Source organism: Lycium barbarum, chromosome 10 (assembly GCF_019175385.1).
Source record: "Lycium barbarum isolate Lr01 chromosome 10, ASM1917538v2, whole genome shotgun sequence".
In the NCBI taxonomy this organism is placed as follows: Eukaryota; Viridiplantae; Streptophyta; class Magnoliopsida; order Solanales; family Solanaceae; genus Lycium; species Lycium barbarum.
This window is the reverse complement of record NC_083346.1, coordinates 73,407,579-73,428,606: the sequence shown is the minus strand read 5'-3', so window position 1 is coordinate 73,428,606 and position 21,028 is coordinate 73,407,579. Positions and strand designations below refer to the sequence as shown.

Sequence of the window (21,028 nt, the reverse complement as noted above, 5' to 3'; positions counted from 1 at the left end):
AGTGGCAGCCCCACGTCCGGAAAGAGTTTAGGCTCCGGGGGTTCAACATGTCGCAGCAGTGGCACCTCGCTTAGATGAAGTTTCAATTTTTGAGGCCTTTAAAAGGCCAGTTGTAGGGCCAGTGATGACTGGCGAAGAGCATGAGTTGTTTTGGAGGTTCACTAAAATGAAGCCTCCGATTTTCTGTGGTACTAAGTCCGAGGATGCATATGAGTTCATCATGGACTGTCATGAGAGGCTCCATAAGTTGGGGACTGTGGACAAGTACGGTGTAGTGCTCGTGACCTTCCAATTCATGGGTGATGCTAAGTTATGATGGAGGGCATATGTAGAGTGCAGGCCAGCCGGCTCTCCTCCATTGACTTGGGTTCAGTTCTATTCAATGTTCTTGGATAAGTACGTTCCGCGTACTCTGAGGGACCGAAGGAAGGATGAGTTTGCTAATTTTGATCAGGAAAACTCGTCTGTTGCTGTGTACGAGTCCCGTTTCCATTCCTTATCCCGATATGCTCTTCAGTTACTGCCCACAGAGGGGGAGAGGATCCAGCGGTTTGTGAAGGGATTCAACACTAGACTTTAGCAAGCAGCTCTTCAGCTTGTAGCCACTGGGGCTTTATTTTAAGAGGTAGTGGAGCATGTTCGTGTTGTTCAGGGGATCAAACAGGAAAGTCATGCAAAGCAGGTAGAGAAGAAGGCTCGAAGGGGTGGGGTTTTCAGCAACTCCTTATCGAAGGATCAGAGTTTGCTGATATATTTAGAGCATTCAGTTCAGTCCGCGATGCAGGTGTCAGCTGGGGGCCTATCAGGGGAAAATTATCAGGTTTTCGATAAGAATGAAGGTTATACTACTTCATTATCTTCTGTTCAGCGACCTGCGCTGGACCGTGCATGTTACGAGTGTGGTGAGATAGGGCACATTAAGAGGTATTGCCCCAGACTCAAACAGAATGGGCAGAAGACTCAGTATCAGGCTCCCCGAGCTCCGTTTGCACCAGATAGAGGGGGTAAGGATTGCGCACAAGCAGGGCGAGGTGGTCATACTGTGGGTAGGGGTGGTGTCTAACTTAACCGAGGTGATCCTCAGGCAGGTAGAGGCGGACAGCAGCCCGGCAGGGGCGGGGCTCAGACTGGATAGAGTAATCGCGGTGGTACACAGGCTACGGGAGGGCGCGGTCATTTGTACGCTTTTCCAAGTAGACCTAAAGTTGAGGCCTCCGATGGTCTCGTCACAGGTACTATCTCAGTTTATGACCGAATGGCTTTTGTTTTATTTGATCCGGGTTTTACTTTTTCTTATGTGTCTACATATTTTGCTATGGGTTTGGATATGGCGTGTGATACTCTTGATGTCCCTATTTATGTATCTACTTCGGTTGGGGATTCGGTGGTGGTAGATAGAGTCTACCCTTCTTGTGTGATTACTTTTATGGGATATAGTACTTGGGAAGATTTGATAATCCTAGATATGGTAGATTTCGATGTCATTTTGGGCATGAGTTGGTTGTCCCCGCATTATGCTATACTAGATTGTCATTCTAAGACTGTTACCTTAGCTATGCCCAGGGCACCTAGACTTGAGTGGAAAGGTAACCTTAGTCCCCTCCCTAAGAAAGTCAGATCCTTCGTTCGTGCTAGGAAGCTAGTGGAGAAGGGTTGTCTAGCTTAGTTGGTACATATCCGTGACACCGGTGCAGATACTCCATCTATTGAGTCGGTTCCAGTGGTACGCGAGTTTTCGGATATGTTCCCCGCGGACTTGCCTAGCATGCCACCTGACCGTGACATTGATTTTAGGACTGATTTAGACCCAGTGACTCGTCCTATCTCCATTCCACCTTATAGGATGGCACCAATAGAACTCGGGGAATTGAAAGAGCAGTTGCAAGATCTTTTGAGTAAGGGGTTTATTCGCCCAAGTACCTCCCCTTGGGTTGCTCTTGTGTTGTTTGTTAGGAAGAAGGATGGGTCTGTGCGTATGTGTATTGATTACCGTCAGCTGAATAAGGTAACTATCTGGAATAAGTATCCCATTCCCCATATTGATGACTTGTTTGATCAGTTACAGGGAGCTTCTGTGTTCTTTAAAATTGACTTAAGGTCAGGGTATCACTAATTGAAGATTTGAGCAGAGGATGTTCCTAAGACAGCTTTTCGGACCAGGTATGGACACTATGAGTTTTTGGTTATGTCTTTTGAGCTTACTAATGCCCCAGCTGCGTTCATGGATTTGATGAATAGTATGTTTAAGCCCTTTTTAGACTCTTTCGTAATAGTGTTCATTGATGATATCCTGGTGTACTCTAAAAGTAAGGAGGAGTATGAGAAACACTTGAGGATTGCTCTTAGGCTATTGCGGGAGAAGGAGTTGTATGCTAAATTCTCCAAGCGTGAATTATGGTTATCTTTTGTGTCCTTCTTAGGGCATGTAATTTGTAAGGAAGGTATTATGGTGGATCCTCAGAAAATTCAGGCCGTCAGGGAATGGACTAGGCCCACATCAGTGATCGAGATCCATAGTTTCGTGGGTCTGGCTAGCTACTATCGTTGGTTTGTGAAAGGGTTTGCCTCTATTGCTTCTCATTTGACTCGCTTGACTAAGAAAGAGGTACCGTTTCAGTGGTCCGACGAGTGTGAGGAGAGCTATCAAAAGCTCAAGACATTGTTGACTACAACGCCTATTCTAGCATTGCCTGTGGAGGGCAAGGATTTTTTCTTGTTTATTGTGATGCTTCACGTTCTGGTTTGGAAGCTGTTTTAATGCAGGAAAAGAAGGTGATTGCCTATGCTTCTCAGCAGCTGAAAGTGAATGAGAAGAACTATCCTACTCATTACTTAGAGTTGGCAGCGGTGGTGTTTGTGCTGAAAATCTGGAGGCACTACTTGTATGGTGTCCATTGTGAGGTGTACACTGACCTTCGCAGTTTGCAGGATGTGTTCACTTAGAGGGATCTGAACTCTAGGCGGCGGAGATGGATGAAACTGTTGAAAGACTATGATATCACCATTTTGTATCATTCCGGTAAGGCAAATGTAGTGGTTGACGCGTTAAACAGGAAGTCGGCTAGTATGGGAAGCCTAGCTCGTCTGATTTCTTCGGAATGTCCGTTGGCTAGAGAGGTTCAGACTCTGGCTAACAGTTTTATGAGGCTGGAGATTTCTAACACGGGTAAGGTGTTGGCTTGTGTTGAGGCTCGGTCATCATTTCTGGAGCAGATTGAGCCTAAGCAGTTTGAAGATGCTAAGTTGTGCAAAATTCGTGACAAGGTGTTGCATAGAGAGGCTAAGGAGGTCGTGATTGACGAAGAAGGAGTGCTGCGGATTAAAGGGTGCGTGTGCATGCCACGTGTGGGTGATTTGATCAAAACCATTCTGACAGAGGCTTGTAGTTCGAGGTATTCCGTTCATCCTGGCACAACTAAGATGTATCGTGATCTGAGGCAGCACTACTGGTGGACTAGGATGAAGCGTGACATAGTGGAGTTTGTTGCTCAGTGTCTGAGCTGCCAACAGGTGAAGTATGAACATCAGAAACCTGAAGGTACACTTTAGAGAATGCCCATTCTTGAGTGGAAGTGGGAAAGGATAGCCATGGACTTCGTAGTTGGTCTTCCAAAGACGTTGGGAAAGTTTGACTCTATCTGGGTTATTGTTGACAGGTTGACTAAGTCTGCCCACTTTATTCCGGTGAAGATAACTTATAATGCGGAGAAATTTGCAAAAATATACATTCGTGAGGTGGTTAGGCTTCATGGGGTTCCTATCGCCGTTGTGTCCGACAAGGGCACAATGTTCACATCCAGATTCTAGGAGTGTTTGCATCAGGAGTTAGGTACGAAGTTGGATCTTAGTACAACATTCCACCCACAGACTGACGGGCAGTCTGAGCGGATCATTCAGGTCCTTGAAGATATGCTTCGTGCATGTGTGATAGACTTTGGTGAGCATTGGGACCAGTTCTTACCTTTGGCCGAATTCTCATATAACAATAGCTACCACTCTAGTATCGATATGGCTCCATTTGAGGCTGTCACGACCCAGCTAGGGGCCGCGACGGGTACCCGGGGCTAACCACCGAGCACCGCTCGTTCTGTCGCTCATCTTACTCATTTTATACCATTTTTATCATCTTTATACTCATAGCGTAGGAAAAATCATATTTCATATGAAAACATAAAATACTTCCATATACATGTGCCCTTAGGCTATAAAAATAATGTGTATGTGTATACAGCAGCGATCTCGTGAGACCATCTAACCCGCACTGCTTATCTACGAGCCTCTACTGGAGTACTGAACGTAGGGACGGGACAAGACTCCGTCGTGTCCAAAAAATACATATACATGGCTATATATACACAAAAGAATAATCATAAGCACCTCCGGGACAATGGAGGGCTTACAATCAGCCGACAGCTACTACGGATCTGGATCGAGCTCTCCTCCCTGTCTACCTGTGGGCATGAACACAGTGTCCAAAGAAAACGGACGTCAGTACGAATATTGTACTGAGTATGAGAGGCATAAACAATGAAATAAGACAATGATGTAATGGAGATACTCATATGGAACATCAGAATCTAGCTACCAAGTATAAGAAAAACAAGTCATGCTGTCTTACTCATGCTCATCATCATACCATATCATATATGCATCATGTATAAACTGCCCGTCCGTATCGAATCGGTGTGATAATCATAACATGAGCCTGCGTCCAAGCCTCCCGCGTCCGGGATAACATCTCATGCCGCCCACTAGTGGTGTCTGCCCATGCCATTTGGCCATGGTGTATCGTATAGCTGCCCACCTTAGCGGTGACTGCCCGGCCAAATAGGCGCGGTGTAATAGTAATATCATCATATGCTCATCATAATATACTTAACTTATCATAATACATACATAAGGCTCAAGACCAATCATACACTATCGGGGTGACGTAAGGTCGTGATCCCCCGATTGCATTATGGAACAATCATGAAGATTCTGCCTCACCTTGAAGGGATTAGCACATAAGGTGAGTGTAAGCGATAAATAACACCATTAGACTTTCTATATTCTAACTCATTACCTTGTGTAGCAAATTATAGATATAGGCTCATGGATAAGAAAGAAGTTACGCTATAGGATTCATGCCATTAGAAAGAAGGGACTAGCCTCACATACCTTTGACGTTTAACTACGCTATCGTCTGCTTTTCCTCCTTCGATATCACGTCTCCACCTTCAAGAGGGAATTCGCACTATCATTAGTTAACTAACCATAAGAATGCACTACTATTTCTAGATAAAATTAGGCAGCACTTCCTTTGTTTCTACTACTTTTCCCGTATTCTATATCAACTCTCAAATGCCCACAATAACATCCACAATATCGAAATCAGCAATCATCATTTACATGCATTAACCGCACTCTACCATTTCTCTCTAATTTCTCCACATTTATACATATAACTCATTATCACGTTTTCTCTTATATGATACTTATTCCATGGTCTAAACATCCTTTACAACATATTCATAATCATAGCACATCAACATTTATGATTCCATTCAACTACCATTCAACTATGACACTATTTATCCATTTAAGACCCATCTTCTATGTTTTTCTACCATTCAAGCATCTTAGCTTTCCAATACTTTAAACAACGTGATGAAGTCATGAAACTTACCTTAGATGATGGTTGAACAAGTCTTGAGTGGAGTTTCTCCTCTAGTACCAAACCCTACCTCATCTCTTTTTGGTTTTCTTTGAGGAAGATAAACCTTACTTAGGTTTCATACACTTTGATTCATAGATTATGTGTTGTTGATCTTGGTTTTCCTTTGATTCTCTTGAATTCTTGTGGATGAAGTGTTTTGGAGTATTCTAGAGAGTTCTTGAATTGGAAAGATGAGAAATGAAATAAAATGAGCTTGGGGTCCCTAATACTTAACTTAAAAATCTGATTTTTGTGAACAGTAGTCGAGGTGTACAGTGACCGTAAACCCACTTTACGGGCCGTATTCTGGTTTACGGTCCGTCCTTCGCGACCGTATTTAAGCATATCAAAACCAAAAAGGCATGTTGGAGATCATGGTAATTTACGACTCAGTGTACGGGCCATATTTCAATTTACGGTCCGTATTCCAAGTCGTTTTTAACCATTTGAAGCATTTGACAGAAAGTTGAAATTTTGGAAGGTTGGAAGACGATAGCAGTTTACTGTCCGTAAATTACTTTACGGGCCGTATTCCACTTTACGGCCAACTGAGCCAAAGCACAAACCTGCAACTTTTCACTGTACGTTCACGGGGAAATTTCCGAGGTGTAACAGAGGCGTTGTATGGGAGGAGGTGTAGGTCTCTTATTGGGTGGTTTGATGCGTTTGAGGTGAGACCTTGGGGCACTGTTATTCTGAGGGAGTCCCTAGAGAAGGTAAAGGTGATCCAAGCTAAGCTTTTAGAAGCCCAGAGTAGGTAGAAGGAGTATGCACACCGTAAAGTCTGAGATCTTGAGTTTGGAGAGGGAGATCAAGTGTTGCTGAAAGTATAACCCGTTTGGAGAGGGAAAGCAAGTATTGCTGAAAGTCTAACCCACGAAGGGTGTGATGTGGTTCGGGAAGAAGGGAAAGCTTATCCCAAGGTACATTGGGCCGTTTGAGATCCTCAAGCATGTGGGAGAGGTGGCTTATAGGTTTGCTTTGCCTCCGGTCTATCAGGCGTTCATCCGGTGTTCCATGTTTCGATGTTGAAGAGGTACCACAGAGATGATTCGTACATAATCCGTTGGGATTCGATTTTGTTAGATGAGAATTTGACATATGAGGAAGAGCCCGTTGCCTTCTTAGATAGGGATGTTCGCAAGTTGAGGTCCAAGGAAATAGCCTCTATGAAAGTTCAGTGGAAAAATCGTCCAGTAGAGGAAGCTACTTAGGAAACGGAATCTGATATGCGTAGCAAGTATCCTCAGCTTTACGCCGAGTCAGGTAATTTTTCATAGATTCCTCATCCTTGTCCGTTCGGGGACGAACGGTGTTTTAATTGGTATCTTGTCCCTTCTGGTTATTATGGAAAATGTAGGATCACCCCACCAAATAGAACCTTCCCAAGGGTAGCACGAGCTAATAGAAACTCAATTTTATAAGTTTAAGAACCAAAAACTTGACTTGTTTGTGATTGTTGTTAATTTCGTTGAGTCCGTCGGGGGGTGACGTAGAAAATTTGAACTCCATTGGGAAGTCCGAGGCCACAGGTGGATTCGTATGATGTTTTTATGTATATGTGCATGTTTTGTCTATGTTTGTGAGGCCTCAGATGAAATGTTAGGTGATAGAGTGGAAAACTGGGCAAAAGTCGAGCTTACTACCCAAATGTGACTGCTGCGGCGAGGCTTGTACCGCTACGGCGGTACCGCTATAACGGTGAGACCCTTCCCGCCAACGGTCGACCATGGTCCATGTGTCCGCCGTGGAGGGCCATGTCCCGCTATGGCGGTATAGTGGAACATGGGCCGCCATAGTGGTGGTCAGGTTTCTCTTGGTCCGCTATAGCGGGCACTTGACCTCTATAGCGAGATCGCTGCAGCGATAAATTGACTGCCGCAGCGGTCGGCAAATGGAAGAATGCCATGTTTTAAACACTTAGTTCCTCATTCTTTATTCATAATACTCCAACACAGTTCCCCGCAAGCACCTAGGGTGAAATTCCAAACTAGGGCAAGAAAACTCTTGAGAGGTAAGTCTCATCCATCCCTTTCAATCATTCTGTATCATCTTCATGATTATCATCCCTTTTATGGGTCTTCAACGGTGAAATTAGTAATAGTAACCCTAGGAATTAATAAACCTTTTATACTTGATGGGTTATGATGGTTATCACTTATTTATCATCAAATGGCTTGGGTTAACTCCTCTTAATCATGAATTGAACCTTTAAAGCCATAAACTAAGTGAATTGAGACCTAGAGTTCCATAAAAATGATAGCTTGACTATGGAAACTACTTGTAAGCAATATGTTGGTCATATGTTGTTGTAAATTGATGGTTAGTGGTTACTAAAGCCATTTCTAGGTTATTGAGCACCTATAAATTATCTCACCCATTGAAATGGGGCTAAGGGAAAAGTGTTTTGTAATGATTTTGTGACTAAAATAATTGTGACTCATTGACAATTCTAATTGCTAGACTTTGAGAGTTCCGAGGCTTTGCGGAAGGGAAAAGCTGTAACAGAGTGACTCAAGTTGTTCCAGCTCTACGTTGAGGTAGGTTACGGTCTTGAGTTAGACTTTGATTAGTTGATTTCATGTGTTGTGAATTCATTAGGGGAAAGCATGTTTATTCTTCATGCATGATATTGTGTGGTTGAACTCCGATGTGCAATTGATTGAGTGATTGTGTAGGCTTCGTGCCATGATTCATGTGTGTTGAATCTACAGTCGATGTGTTGTGATAAGAAGGATCTTCTCGGTGAAATTGTGATACGAAAGGATGATTTGATGCACTGATAATAAAAGGTCAAGAAATAATGTTATGCAAGGATATATGAAATGACACAATTGTGACTTAGATTATAGGCTCGTGGTTCGAGGTTCGTTTCGAAAATGAGAGATACATTGATATGGCCCGTGTCAGATATACATTGATGTGGCCCGTGTTCGAGGTTCTTTCCGGAGCGGAGGTTTATGCTCGGGTCTGATAAGTATCCAGAAGAGTGGTACATGGACACCATGGGTCCCCTGCAGGTCATGACTGCTGAGCAATGACATCAGTTAGCATGTGTGTACAGTGAGTATGGTATTTATGGTAGACTTATTCCTTTTTTGTGGTTTTACGTTGATTGGGATCTTGATATGTTGGTGACTTGATTGGTGATTATCATTGGTTGACTTGCTGTGGTTTATTCATTTCATGTACGTTGGTTGGCTTGTTTATTCTATTTATTTTATGAGATATGCATGATACTAATCTTAGTCGGCCTATGATATCTACCTGCACATAGTGTTTGTAGTGATGCTACCTTGTTGCCTTCTTTTGAGTGCAGATTGTGATACAGAGATTGCTACCTGTCCTCACATCTAGCGTTGAGGATGTTGCTGACAGACTTAGGGTGATCTTCTATCCATGCCAGGACGCCCAAAGATCTTCCTCTTATGATGTCTATTTCCTATTCCGGACATTATGGTAAATTATTATATAGATTTCATTCTTTAGACATGTTCTAGTTTAGAGTCCTCGTATGATGACTTTCTGATTTTAGAGATTTTGTAATAGTTAGAACTTCCGCATTTACTTCAGTATTATATGGCATGACTTATTTTGATTATCTTAGGCTTGAATGAGTAATAATTGACGAATTTGGTTAATATAAAAATGGAATTGAATGAATAGATGACTTGTGTGTTGGTTCGCCCACTAGTAGCTAGTGTAGGTGCCAGTCATGGTGGGTTGGGTCGTGACACTCAAAATGTTGAAACTCTAGGTTTTTTTTTGTGTTTTTGTGTATGCAAATGAGAAAATTTCAGATTCTCCTCCTCAATAATGAAAAATTGGGGTCTTATTTATAGAACCCCCAGATCCTTGAAACCCTAGAGTAATCGATGTGGGACAAATCCCCAATCTGGAATTTCTTCCTCACAATTCAACATCGTAAGGCTAAGATTGAGTCAACAGTACATCAAAGGTCCGATTTTGACCAACAAAAATTCAATCCCAAAAGTTTTGCAAGAACCAATCAAATTTCATGATTTCAAACCAATACAAACAAAAACCATTAAGGTCTAATAGAGTTGACTATTTGAACAACACAGAAAAGCAAGAGAAAAGCGTGATAATGCCTTGTTTGGATGATGTATTGATAAAGAGAGATAACACATTAATAGTGTTACCTCAAATGGTCAAACAACACTGCATAAAAGTAAAAGCATACTGCACAATTACCAGATTGGGACGATGACGCAGAGAGAAATCACGGGGACCACGATGCCTAGGGTTTCAAAGGGAAGAGGGAAAGGGAAAGGGGTGGGGTCAGTTTGGAATGAGGAAAATAAAGGGAAGGGGCTTTGTCCCTCTTAATCAAACATTGGGCCTGGTCAATCCTTAATGGATTGGGCCCGACCGAAATTTGAAGGAAATAAATGGGGCCTGGTTTAATGATATGTATACATGATATACACACATGTATATGTATACATGTGTTTATATTCATGTATACAGATATAAGGTGAGGACATTTCACACAAATTTAAATAAGTGGCCAATATTGAATTAATGTCCATTAATTGGATAATTTCAAGATAAGACCCCATCTAAACTATTGGTCTAATTCTAAAAGAAAATAATAATAACAATAAAATAAAATAAAAGGAATAAATAAACTTTGTGAAAAGACCTTAATTAAATTTGAATAGTTCAAATTATTGTCATAATTGGTTAATAACTAATCATTTCAATATAGTCACTTAATGGCAATTTTCAAAATCAATTACAGTTAAAAATTAATTAACTATGATAAAAATCCAATAGTTTGATTGAATAAGAGTTGAGGGGTAAAAATTGCTAATTTACTTAATTAAATAGATTCCTTGCATTAAACAGAGTAAAACACTTTGCAAATTGCTATTTTAACAATTTAGCCAATTAAGTGAATAATCATGGAAAATTATACTCTCTTCTTGGCTAATTTAGCAAAAGTGTAATAATTGTGAAAATACTTCAATTAATTTATAATATTATAGAAATTATCTTATCAAACAAAATTGGCAAAATATAGCCTAAATAAATTTTAGAAAATTATTTTGAGTTCTAAAAAAAAAACATATTTCCGTCTATTTAATATTTCAAGGACTCTGGGTAATTAAAGAAAATTATGTGAGGTCAAAAGTTAGGGGTCAACAACTGCCCCTTCGGTGTTCGAGGATGGCGGGACCATCCCTGGGTAACGAAATTTGACTAACCTTGATTTTTGACTGACCCAATTTATATCATCTCTCATTTTCTAGCAATTTTTCAAAATATATGGTCGGACCCTGGTTTCTAGGTTTCCTATATATCTCAGGTTTCATGAGAATTCAGGTCGTTTGTAGTTCGACTCAATTATGACTTCTAAATGCAAATTTAAAGAAATCTCAGATTTTTCGGGTTATTAACCTAGGAAATCTGGAGTGATTGGTTGAAGTTGTGACTGCCTCTCTAGTATTAAGTCCGCCTACATATCCTTGTTCTTGGGAATCAAGTCACTTGTAGTTCGACTCGATCGGAGAAAAAAATATCATCCCTTATGTGGGAGTGCCTTTGTGTGTGCCGGTGTGTGTCCAACCGGTAGCAGAATAATAAAAACAAACAAAGTACATAAGCAAGTATGCAATCTTGTGTGGCTAAGCATGGTGCAGAGTAATCTTCCAAGTCTTAGCCGGAGAGCTTGACTCTCATGGGTACTTTATCTTGACCGGCTGCGTAAGAAAAAGTTCCATGTTTGCTCCGCAATCTGTCTAGATTTGACTTGATCAACCTGCTTTGTTTTTCGGCTACAAATCTGCTTCTATCTGCTGAGTAACGTTGATTTTTGGGTGACGAACACTGCAGTCATCTGACCGCGTTTACATCGTCTTTTCTTTTTGAGCGAATACTGCGGTCTCTTGACCGATTTTAAATTGCTTTGTCTTTTTGGGGAGAATACTGCGGTCTCATGACCAGTTTTACATCGCTTTGTCTTTTTTGTGGTGAATACTGCAGTGTCATGACCGATTATACATCTCTTTGTCGTCTTACTATATCCGGCAGTTAATATGCATGGCCCTTTCAGCAATTGAAATGAATGGCCCTCTTGGCATATTTGTTTGAATGGCCCCCTTGGCATGTTTGTATGAATAGCCCTCTTAGCATGTTTGTATGAATGACCCCCTTGGCATGTTTGTATGAATGGATCTCTTGGCATGTTTGTACGAATGACCCTTTTGGCATGTTTGTATGAATGACCCTCTTGGCATATTCATAAACGTCACCTTATGGGGTGGCGTATCATTTGACTAACTATTTTCATTCCTGCGAGGTATATCTAATTAATAAGGGTCCGTGAGATGAGATTCTACCAAAGACAAAGTGAAGTAAACTTGAAAGCCCGACAATTCAGATGAAGGACTAGAAGAGCATAGAAGAACGAGAACAAGGCTGCTGAATGATTTGGGCCCAAGGCCGTAAAAAGCTAAACTCTTCTTCCTTTCCTTTAATATAAGTTTTACTTTATTATCAGTATGATATGTAAATACATTTGTATAGATATTGAAACCCCTACAGGTTTGTTACACCTTGGAAACTTCCCCGTTAGTGTACAGTGGATAGGATAGAGAAGAGTACGAGGTATACGATGATTTGGATAAGTAAGAAATAGCATTTGATGATCTTTATCGAGATTCAAAGACATTTGACCAAAAGGAAGAAGTTTGACAAAGAAAGTAAAGGATATGTCATGCGTCGGGTAGGAATTTTAAGCGACGAGTTAATGATGGCATAATGATGTCTTAGAGATGAGTAATGACGTCCCTTAGATTGGTATTGAGGTGTTAAACAAGTGCCAAGAAGGTTCCATAAGGATTGTAGATCAAACGAGTCGACGAGAACAAGTCTCGGATAGCTGGACATTATACGGCCAGACATACTAGCCGTATAAAATACACGGACCGTATGTCCAGCCATAGGTTTAGCCCAGAATGGCACACTTCACTGGACCAAACATACGGTCCAGACATACGGTCAGTGAAAAATATACGGACCGTATGTTGGTCCGTATAAGTTGGTCGGGACAGCTTTCATGATTTAATATAAGGGACATTTTCTCATTTCACTTCATTTCATTTTCACTCCACAAGTCAATAAACCTCTAGAACACTCTCTAACATTCATCCACAATAAAATCAAAGGAAATCCATGGTCAACTACTTCAATCCATGAAAACAAGTGTATGAAACCTAGTGAAAGTCATCCAAGCCAAGAAATCCCAAGAGGAGTGAAATAGGGTTTTGGTGCTAGAAGAGTATTTCCTTTCAAGGCTAGTTCATCCATCATCTAAGGTAAGTTTCATGACCATACCATGTTGTTTAAGGTATTGGAAGGCTAAGACACTTGAATTGTAGAAAGACATAGAAAATGGGTCATAAATGAGTGAATAGTGTCATTGTTGAATAGTGGTTGGGATGAATCATGAATGTTGGTATGTTGTGATTGTGAATATGTTATAAGTGACATTTAGACCATGGAATAAGTATTATATATGAGAAAACGCGATAATGAGCTATAACCATAATTGTGGAGAAATTGAAGAGAAATGGTGAATTGTGGTAAATGTAGATAAATGATGATTGTTGTTTACGATATTGTGAATGTTGTTATGAACGTTTGGGAGTGGATATAGAATATGGGAAAAGTAGTAGAAACGAAGGAAATGCTGCCCAATTTTTCCTAGAAATAGTAACGCGTTCTTATAGTCGATTAACTAACGCTAATGCGAATTCTCTTGAAGGTAGAAACGTGGGTATCGAAGGAGAACGAGCGAGCAATAGATTAGTTAAATGTAAAAGGTATGTGAGGCTAGTCCTTTATTTCTATGGCATGAATCCGATGACATGATTCTCCTTTCTCTCCAGGAATTCTCTATATATCCCGGAAAGTCAAGAGTCTATGATCATGAATAGCTATAGGAGATAGGAGATATGTTATGAGTCCAATGATGATGATGATAAGCTTGAGTCTAAATACTCTAGAGTTCATGATATGACGTCCCTATAATGCTAATGATGTCGTATGTTGTATACACTCACCTCATACATTATTCCCTTCGAGGTGAGGCAGAATGCCATTAAGTCAAGTATGTCATGTATTGTATACACTCACCTTATGTGTTGTCCCTTCAAGGTGAGGCAGAGTACCATAAAGTTGATGATGTTATGCACTGTACACACTCACCTTATATACTACTTCCTTCAAGGTGAGGCAGAATGCTTGTGAATGCTCCATAATGAAATCGGGGGATCACGACCTTACGTCACCCCGATAAAGTATAGTTGTCCTTGAGTCTTCATGCATGTATTATGATGAGCATATTATGATGATCATACTATGATGATCATATTATGATGAACATATGATGATGATATTACACCGTACCTATATGGTCGGGCAGATATATACACCACTATAGTGGGCAACTTATACCCCGGACGCGGGAGGCCTGGATGCAGGTTACTTATTATTACACCGTACCTACATGGACGGGCAGCTTATACTTATACACTCATGCATATATGATATGATGACGAGTATGAGTAAGGCAACATGATTTATTTCTTTTATGATTCACAGTCAGTTACAGATTGATCCTCATTTGATGCCTCTTCATTTCATTGATGTTTCATTATTGTTTATGCCTCTCACACTCAGTACAATGTTCATACTGAAGTCCGTTTTCTTTGGACGCTATGTTCATGCCCACAGGTAGACAGGGAGGTGATCCTGATCCAGACTCATAGGAGTTAGCAGCTGATTTGAGAGAACTCCATTGTCCGGAGGTGCTTATGATTATTCTTTTGTGTATATTCATGAATATGTATTTTGGGCATGGCGGGGTCTTGTCCCGTCCTTATGCCTAGCACTCCAGTAGAGGCTCGTAGATACGCAGTGTAGGTTATATGGTCTCACGATATTGCTACTATGTATATATATTATTTTGATGGCCGAGAGACATATGTATATGAAAGTATTTATGTTTTCAAATGAAAGATGTTTTTCTTATAATTTGAGTGTGAATTTGATAAAAGAGCGTTAAATAAGTATGATGAGTAGCAGAACGAGCGGTGCTCGGTGGTTAGCCTGGGTACCCGTCGCGGCCCCTAGTCGGGTCATGACAAGGTTAGAACCTAGGATTTGGGTAGACGATGTTTCAAAACTGTATCCAAATGATAAAAGAGTTGTATTCCACTTGATTAAAATAAATAAAACTGAGTATATTTTTCTTGCAAAAGTTGATTATTTCTGAATACCTCTTTAAAAGTGTATTTTAATTTGAGAAATCTGAGAAAAATAAAGTAAAAGAAATATTTGGGCTAGACTCGACTTAATGAATTCAAATGAATGAAATTTCTTTCAAAGCCCGAGTTTGGCAAAATAGTTCTGAGGATATGGTTTACCAAAGAGATTAAATATAGATAATGTATGAATTAATAAAAGACTATCCATATATGTATACATATGTATTTTCTTACAAACAAACACATGGCATTAGTCTCAGATGGGACACACCCAATATTACTATCCTTATAAGTGAAAGGACAAACTATTTTTTACCCGGATATTTTAAATCTGAACTCAAAGTACCCTTACTTATTGGGAATTTGTTTAACTCTTTTAAAGCCAAAATTATATGCCATGACAGTGTTTTTATACGGGAAACTAAACAAAGCATAAGTAGTTCATACATAATCGCACATTGAAGCTCGAAGGTCAACCGTATTCTACGGATCCTTAATACTGGGGTGCCTAACACCTTCCCCAGGGGATCACCAGAACCCTTACCTAGAACTCTGGATTACGAAGGATTTTTCTCTGTATTTGAATAAACCCTTCACTACTGGTTTTTCTAATTTCCTAAAAATTTGATGGCGACTCTTTTAAAACAAAGTCCAAAAGAGCACCAACAAATTCGAAGTAGCTTTCCGAGAGCTAACCCTTCCCGTGAAATGCCAATCATTACAACTGGCGACTCCGCTGGGGACTTTTAGGTTCTAACCATTAGGATTTCAATATAATGTGGTTATTCGTATAAGTTACTTATGTGATTACTTTCTTGTATATATAAACTGTTATTTGCATGCATATCATATGTTCTGCTTTAACCCAACTAGGGGTCAACTTATAAGTTAAATAAAAACCTGAATAGGATGTGTCTCTTGCCTATGAGAGTTTTTAGGACCACTTAATAGAGCCTAAGTATTAAATGATTAATGCTTTAGTCTAAGAGGGTAGACTATTAAGTGAAGCTTTAAGCAACAAAATAGTATAGTTTAAAGGCAATATTAAACTCACCCTAGTTCTAGAGGCCTTTAGTGGTGGTCACTTGGTTGAAGGAAATAAAGGGTTGAGAATGCTTCGGGGGAGTAAAGGGAAGGCTAAGGCACAAACCGGTGATGACCAGTCCTGCCTGGCCTCCTTTTTACTAAAGAAGAAGGTCTAGGAAAGGGTTTGGGGGTGATGACCCATCCTGTACTACTTCTTCTTTAGGACTTTGAAGTCATTTCCCCCTAAGTTTCATTTCTACGACCATGGGACCCACAAAAAATCTTTAGTTGATTAAAAAGAGGTTAATAAGACACTGGATGGATGTTGTTAAAACTGTGACACTAAATTCAACCTAGATTAATCAAATAGAATCCTTTTAGGTTATGTTAGCTAAAGATGGGTCAGAATAGTCTACTTGAAGACTCTAAGTTAATTTAGTTCTAAAAATCAAGTTGTCCCACCTTTAAGGATAGTAGGATTGATTTAATGACATGATGAGAGGGTCATGAGTGCAGGTATGCAAGTTGTGAACCACTTGGCAAAGGGAAGTCTTTTTAAAGACACCTTGGAGAGGAGATTGGGAAAGAACCAAGTCTAACTTGGTTCATAATATCATTCTCCCAAATAAAAGGTTGTCATGACATTCCCTATAAGTCTATGGGGTAATACTTGTCATATGTACACATTTGACCTTTATTTCCTATCATTGAATCAAGGATTGATTAAAGTGAATTCTATCTTGCATAAAATAACTGCTTTAGCCTGAAAATGGACCTGTTATTATAGTTTTAGCTAGTTCAGTTAGTGCTCATACATTCTGGAACTTGGGAAAGGGAAAGGGTGAAGCAAAAAACCTTAAATTAGTTTGTCCTTAGTATCAACAAGTCTTGAGTTGGTTCAGGGACCTTATTGTTTATGTCCAATCCGGTAGACAACTTTAGTTTAGTAATTTTGTTCCGTGCACTATCTAGCTTTCAAATGAAATAATTGTATTGATTATGAATGATTATATTCCATTTGATACTTGTTTGGATTGTATGAGATTGAGTATCCTTCTGTTACTGGTTTGATAAATGATGAATGATTGCCTTGCTAAGATTAAGTCCAGGTTTGCCATAAAATTAGTTTGAGCACCACATTGCTTAAAAGGTAATTAATTAGGTGGTTAATAGGGTCAATGACTTAAGGGAATGCTTGGAAAGACCTGGAGTTGCTTGCAACCCAGTTCAGTACAGCCAACTTAAGTTGATGACTGATAATCCTAATTGAATCATAAGATTAAAGTGGCACTTGGAGGGATTAAGAGTTGCTTACAACCAGGTCCGGTACAGTGTCACCAATAGACAAAAGGGGGTAATTTAAATGATTAATCTCGGAATAGTCGGAGTTATTTCAACCCAGCCCAGTACCGCTTAATCATAATAATAAAAGGAATTAGAATTTAGATGGCTGAAAAAGGGCATTAACGCAAACTGCTTAAGTAAAAAAGTGTATACATAGGTCTTAATAAGAGGTGATCCTGTTAGATGTATACAAAGTATGTACACTTGATATACGTGTCAAAGTGTATATCGAGTGGTATACCATGTGTATATAGAAGTACATCAGACAATATATGGGTATATATCAAGTCAAAATAGGATAGAAATCACCATAGGCTTTAATACTTAGTGTTTAAATGGCTTGCGGTATGAATCTAAGTGTTTCGGCCCATCAAAATAAATATAAGAAGGCCCATTTTAGCCTTAAGCTAATATAAGAGATAAGTTCAGACCTGGGTAGGAATTACTAAGGCATTTGTGTTGTTGGGCTTGCCAGGCCTATTTCCTGGGTTAGTTTGGCGCTATCTTAATTTGGTATCACTGTGTATGCATATACTTTGATGATACACATGTATGCTTAGCGACATACGACCAGTCGATCGTAAGCCTAATAGTTTTCTTACTAGTTAGGTGGTAAAAATCCTCTCCGTTCAGTTAGCTCCTTAGGTCATCTTTGAAAATCTTCCATTTCGACCGAATCCTGGACTATTCTGCCTCAGGCAAAACGAGTGCTTTGTTCATTATAATCGATAGATGAATACAGTTTCCCTTTTGAGATTCTCTGATTGACTCGTGGGGACCACCAAAAGTGTTTCTTTAAAAAAAAATCACGATCCCACCCATGCGCTACGCTACACATATTAAAACATTCAAAAATCTCCATTCATCATTTATTCCGACGCTACCAGTCTCCACCCACCCTCCCGTGGAGAATAAGTTTCAGTTGTGAACTATGCAGACCTGATTCTTGTTCCAGCAAGATATGTAGGCAATCCTACATTAGGGTACGATCTTCTGCTATTTCAAACTACGGACCCTCAGAGCAGATCTGGGGTATGTCTTGGAATCAGTCAAGCTCTTCAAGTCTTCATTTATAAACATTTTGAATTAAGTACCGTAAGGACTGGAAATTAGAGAAAGTTGTTGAAAATGCTCAACAACTTTGTTTAAACTCCAAAATGACCCGATCAAATAAACAACTCCTTTCGCGAAAATTCAAGCAAATAGGAGTTCGCACCTTAATCATCCCTAAATCAGTTGTTTAGCCCTCGACTCTCACAATACTTCTTCTGGGGTTTATATTCCCGTCATCACCAATCTACCATGACACTTTCAATGGGATCAACACGAGTCAATAACTATACCACTGGGGAAATTTTCTGCGAGCACAACGACAAGAAAGTTACAAGGCAACGAGCCTCAAGTCGACGTAAAGAACATAGCTAATATGCTAAAGAGGGGTACGTAACTCCCCAACCAGCCGAAACCCACATCGACCCCATCCATGCCAAGATGTACAGGATGATTGCCTTTCTAGGTCGCCCTTTCACCAATTCACTCTTACAGAGCACAAGTGTCTAGTGCAAACATAATTCAGCGCTACGACGATTTCAATCCCCCTTCTTTAAGAGATTAAGGTGAAAACATTCTCAAAGCAGTGTGGAAACTATGTCCATGTAAAGTTTTATTTATGGATGTGTCGCCGGCCACATTTATAACTAAAAGGTTGCAAGCCTCTTTTCCCAGAGGTTGGAAGCCTCTTTTCCCTATGCTGGAGTGACGGACAACCTTTGTCTCTAATATTTAGCTTATGTTTTGGGGTACATATGGGCAACTCAAATCCGCCCGAACCCATCATAACTCTTGGCTTTGCGAAATCATTCTGATTTGCAAATGCTATCCCAGTCTTACACATAATTCGACAGTGGGGCAAAACAGATCCATTTTCTGACCTCGCTACATGAACTATGCAATTCAAGGTTCGACACAAGAGATCGTCGACGCAACTTAGACCGGGGAAACTTGCTACCCAATCAAATCTGTCCGATGTCTAAAACACTTCTTGCAAACATCTCTCCTTTTTCGTGAAATCTAAACAAAGTAGGGACACACCTTATGTGACATCCTGAAATCAGCTATTTTATCTTTCAATATCAAAACCATTCCTCAACACGTAACGAACTACAAATGACGGCGCCAAATCAACATGACATTGTAAAAGGCATCCATCAAGATGAGGATTGCCGCATCGAACAGTTTCATACCTCATTTTGTTTGTTGCACTTTACTAATTCCTGTATAAAGATTTTTTCAGATAACACCATCAAGCATCAAGTCTCTCTATCAATTTGAAGGTACGCTCGTTATGCTAGATGAAATGGAAATCAAGTCTTCGACAATGACCAGAGATATCAAACAAAGCCTATCTGACGGCACAAGCCGAGTCTACGTCAAGTCATCGATGTCTGTCCTTGACCACAAGCCGGGACTACTCGCTCCACATCAACAAGTATTAGAGGAATCATAAACCATGTCAAACAAATGGTTCTCGGTATATCAATTTATTTTTACCTGCAAGTGGGATTTGCTATTTGCTCGGAAGTAGGATATTTACTTTCCCGGAAGTGGGATATTTGCTATTTGCTCGGAAGTGGGTTATTTGTTATTTGCCCGGAAGTGGGATATTTACTTTTAACATACTTGCTCGTGCACCTTAGAAAGGGACGAATATGTGCTTGTCCACCTTAGAAAGTGATATACTTGCTCGTCCACCTTAGAAAGGGATGAATATTTGCTCGTCCACCTTAGAAAGGGATGAATAGGTGCTCCTCCACCTTAGAAAGGGATGAATGTTTGCTCATCTGTTACACCTCGCACTTTCAGAGCATGAGCATGCCACATATTTCACCATATTAATGGAGTATCAAAGACGTCCCATGAAGTTTTGGAAGGTACAAATCATGGGAAGTACGTAACAATGAAGTAAAAGATGAATTACGATCTCGTAAGTCGTAACCGGAAAGGACGACCAAAGAACCAAAGGACATGGCCATTATCAAATATTATTAATGACAAACATCATGTATGGATAGTTTTGGAAGATTTCGGGACCAAGAAAATCGAAGAAAATAAGTTTGTCAAAAATTTGAAAAAAAAGTTGGCAGAATTTTGAACAGAATTTTAGGTCAACTTTGGAGGGGTATATCTCCAGGTATATTAGAAGTTTTAAGGTGTTTCAAAATCCTAAAATGAAGTTCGTCGATTCGAGTCTAGGGAGTTGTGGCCATTTTAAGATAACCTATCCAAGCTGCCAAATGGCTTCCGTAGGTCCCACTTGGGAAAGTCGGTGGAACCGACTTATGAGGGGTATAACCCCCCCCCCCCCCCCATCAACCCTATTTTTTCATCATTCTAAACACTCTTGAGTCCTAGAAACTTCCTAACACATCCCCCAAACATTTATAGCCCATTAAATCAAGAATTTAACATGATTACACCAAACTAGTCTATGAAAGGTGATTGTTCTTGCTTCTACTTGATGTTGTAGTCAGTATGGTCTTGAAGAAAGTTGGTGTGGCTAAATTTCTTCAAGTATAAGGTATGTTATTCATCCTATCTCTTATGTTGAGTTGATTTGAAGTTTTAGCAAGTCTTAAAAGTGAAAATAGTTATGGAGGAAAGGTCA

At 40.0% G+C, this 21,028-nt stretch overlaps 2 pseudogenes; both read left to right on the top strand.

The window, feature by feature from the left end:
- The first annotated feature begins 1,255 nt into the window (after positions 1–1,255).
- LOC132613043 (uncharacterized) lies at positions 1,256–3,549 on the top strand (annotated as a pseudogene).
- Positions 3,550–3,552: 3 nt separating this feature from the next.
- LOC132613042 (uncharacterized) lies at positions 3,553–8,211 on the top strand (annotated as a pseudogene).
- Positions 8,212–21,028: the final 12,817 nt, after the last annotated feature.